The sequence below is a fragment of the Arachis stenosperma genome, chromosome 5 (assembly GCF_014773155.1).
Source record: "Arachis stenosperma cultivar V10309 chromosome 5, arast.V10309.gnm1.PFL2, whole genome shotgun sequence".
In the NCBI taxonomy this organism is placed as follows: Eukaryota; Viridiplantae; Streptophyta; class Magnoliopsida; order Fabales; family Fabaceae; genus Arachis; species Arachis stenosperma.
The window spans coordinates 40,494,421-40,498,224 of record NC_080381.1 but is presented as its reverse complement, the minus strand read 5'-3'; the positions used below and the strand labels follow the sequence as shown (position 1 = coordinate 40,498,224).

The 3,804-nt window shown below is 37.6% G+C and overlaps 1 non-coding gene across 1 annotated transcript; it reads left to right on the top strand.

Annotated features, from left to right (window-relative positions):
- The first annotated feature begins 1,172 nt into the window (after positions 1-1,172).
- Positions 1,173-1,279, top strand: LOC130932236 (small nucleolar RNA R71). Its single transcript, XR_009067395.1, has one exon. It is a non-coding gene; the product is annotated as a small nucleolar RNA R71 (small nucleolar RNA).
- The last annotated feature ends 2,525 nt before the right edge of the window (positions 1,280-3,804 follow it).

Here is a 3,804-nt window from a genome sequence, read left to right as displayed (position 1 = left end):
GGTTACACTTGACCCTAAGTCACACAAGGCCTTCTTGAAGGTCATGGTGCCTATGGTACAAGGTATAGAAAAACTTCCCAGGATCCTGTCTCTTTTGAGGCAGTTTCTGCCTAGACAGGTCATCCAGTTCTTTGGTGAGCAAGGGAGGTTCATCTTCCCAAGTCTCATTTCCAAATAACTTGTCATTTAGCTTGATTGCTCCAAGGTATTTAGCAACTTGCTCTTCAGTGACATACATCTCTTCAGAGGAAGAAATCATCAGAGCTCATGAAAGGCAGTAGCAAGTCCAAGGGATCTCTATGGTCTCAGTCTGAGCCTCAGATTCCCAAGGTTCCTCATTGGGGAACTCATTAGAGGCCAGTGGACGTCCAGTGAGGCCTTCCTCAGTGGCGTTCACTGCTTCTTCTTCCTCCCAGAATTCGGCCATGTTTATGGCTTTGCACTCTCCTTTGGATTTTCTTCAGTGTTACTTGGGAGAGTGCTTGGAGGAAGTTCAGTAATTTTCTTGCTCAGCTGACCCACTTGTCCTTCCAAATTCCTAATGGAAGATCTAGTTTTAGTCATGAAACTTGAGTGGTTTTGATCAGATCAGAGACCATGGTTGCTAAGTCAGAATTATTCTGCTTAGAGCTCTCTGTCTGTTGCTGAGAAGATGATGGAAAAGGCTTGCCATTGTTAAACTGTTTCTTCCACCATTGTTATTGAAACCTGTTGAGGTCTCTCGTGATTCTTCCATGAAAGATTTGGGTGATTCTCCATGAAGAATTATAGGTGTTACCATAGGGTTCTCCTAGGTAATTTACCTCTTCCATGGAAGGGTTCTCAGGATCATAAGCTTCTTCCTCAGATGAAGCTTCCTTAGTATGTTTGGTGCATTTTGCCTTCCAGACAGACTTTGAGAAATCAAATTGACTTGTTGTGTCAATATTTTATTCTGAGCCAATATGGCATCAGAGTGTCAATCTCAAGAACTCCTTTTCTGACTAGTCCCATTGTTCACAGGATTTCTTTCAGAAGTGTACATGAATTGGTATTTGCAACCATTTCAATCAGTTCTTGAGCTTCAGTAGGCGTCTTTTCAGATGAAGAGATCCTCCTGCAGAGCTATCCAAGGACATTTAGATAGTTCAGAGAGGACCATCATAGAAAATACCTATGATGCTCCATTCAGAAAGCATGTCAGAAGGACATTTTCTGATTAATTGTTTGTATCTTTCCCAAGCTTCATAGAGGGATTCTCCATCCTTTTGTCTAAAGGTTGGACTTCCACTCTAAGCTTACTCCATCTTTGTGGTGGAAAGAATTTTGCCAAGAAGGCATTGACTAGCTTTTCCCATGAGTCCAGGCTTTTTAGGTTGAGAGTCAACCATATTCTAGCTCTGTCTCTTACAGCAAAAGGGAATAGCATCAGTCTATAGACTTCAGGGTCAACCCCATAGTCTTGACTGTGTCAAGATTTGCAAGAATTCAGCTAAAAATGATGAGGATCTTCCATTGGAAGTCCATGGAACTTGCAATTCTGTTGCATTAGAGAAAAACTAATGAGGCTTAAGCTCAAAGTGTTTGCTCCAATGGCAGGGATAGAGATGCTTCTCCCATAAAAATCAGGAGTAGGTGCAGTAAGTCACCCAGCACCTTCCTTGCATTGTTTGCATTGTTGTTGTTTTCTGCTGCCATGTTTTTCCTTGAAGAATTGGTCAGGTCCTCTAAAGAGAGTGTGCTTTGGCTTCTCTTAGCTTCTCTTCAAAGTCCTTTCAGGTCAGGATCAGCTTCAACAAGAATGCCTTTGTCCTGCTCCTGCTCATATGAAAGAGAAGGGAACAAGAAAATGTGGAATCCTCTATGTCACAGTATAGAGATTCCTTTAAGTGTCAGAGGAAAAGAGAAATAGAAAGAAGAAGGAGAAGATAAATTCGAACTTTAGTTAGATAAGGTTCGAATTGTGCATTGAGAAGAGTGGCATCCATAAATAGAAGGATGTGGGAAGGAGGGAAGTTTATTTTCGAAAATCAAGTGAAAAATTTTGAATTATTTTGAAAAAACATTAATTAATTTTCGAAAATAAAGTGAAAAAGAAATTAAGTGATTTTGAAAAAGAATTTGAAATTAGAAATTAAGAAGATTTGATTGAAAGTTATTTGAAAAAGATGTGGTTAAGAAGATATGAAAAAAAAAAAAAAATGTGATTGAGAAGATATGATTTGAAAAACTATTTGAAAAGATATGATTTTAAAAAACAATTTGAAAAGATGTGATTTTAAAAATTGACTTGCCTAACAAGAAAAGATATGATTCAAACATTAAAAACCTTTCTCAACAGAAAAGGTAAACAAATTTGAGATGTTCAATCAAATCATTAATTGTTAGTAAGTATCTTTTAAAAAGGAAAGAAATGATTTTGAAAACATTTGATTGAAAGATTTGATTTTGAAAAATTGAAAAAAAATTGATTTGAAAACAAAATCTTCTCCCTAGCACCCTCCTGGCGTTAAACGCCCAGAATGGTATACATTCTGGCGTTTAACGCCCAAAATGCTACCTTGGGCGTTAAACGCCCAACCAGGTACCCTGGCTGGCGTTTAAACGCCAGTCTGCCTTCTTCACTGGGCATTTTTGAATGCTCAGCTTTTTCTGTATAATTCCTCTGCAGTATGTTCTAAATCTTCAATTCTTTGTATCATTGACTGAAAAGACACAAATTAAAAATATTTTTGGATTTTTAATAATCAAAATGCAACAAGAATCAAATAACAATGCATGCAAGACACCAAACTTAGCAGTTGTGTACTACTGACACTAACAATATGAGAATGCATATGAGACACAAAAAAAATACTTCAAGTCAATAGAATTCAAAGATTAGAACACAAATATATGCATGGATTCGAAAAATATAAAAGACATGCATTTGACACCAAACTTAAGATGAGACTCTAGACTCAAACAAGAAATATTTTTGGATTTTTATGGTTTTGTAATTTTTTTTTTTTTGATTTTCGAAATTTAAGTGAAAACATCAAAATTCTTAATGAGAATTCTAGGAATCAGTGCAATGTAGTCTAAGACTCCGGTCCAGGAATTAGACATGGCTTCACAGCCAGCCAAGCTTTCAAAGAAAGCTTCGGTCCAAAACACTAGACATGACCAAGGCCAAGCCTTAGCAAATCACTGCTCCAACAGCAAGATTGATACGAAATCAACAGCTCTTGTGGTGATAAGTTGAAACTCGGTCCAATCAGATTAGACATGGCTTCTCAGCCAGCAGATTTCAACAAATCATCATGAAACTCTAGAATTCACCTTCAAGAATTTCGAAAAAAAAAAAAAATACCTAATCTAAGCAACAAGATGAACGTCAGTTGTCCAGCCTAAACAATCCCGGGCAATAACACCAAAAATTTGATGTTGTTGCCGGATCTTGGCTCTGATGTTACCAAAAGCTTGCTCAAAACATGAACAATCCCCGGCAACGGCGCCAAAAACTTGGTCGGCGAAATGTGAACTATACTTTTTCAAACTCAAAATCCCTGGTAATGGCTCAAAAACTTGGTGCGCTTAATACATGGCATTACACAATTCGCACAAACTAACCAGCAAGTGCACTGGTCGTCCAAGTAATAAAACCTTACGTGAGTAAGGGTCGATCCCACGGAGATTGTTAGTATTGAAGCAAGCTATGGTCATCTGTTAAATCTTAGTCAGGCAAACTCAGATATATATGGTGATGAACGAAAAATAATAGAAGATAAAGATAGTGTACTTATGTATATCATGGTGTATGAGCTTCAGACAAGTGTATGAAGA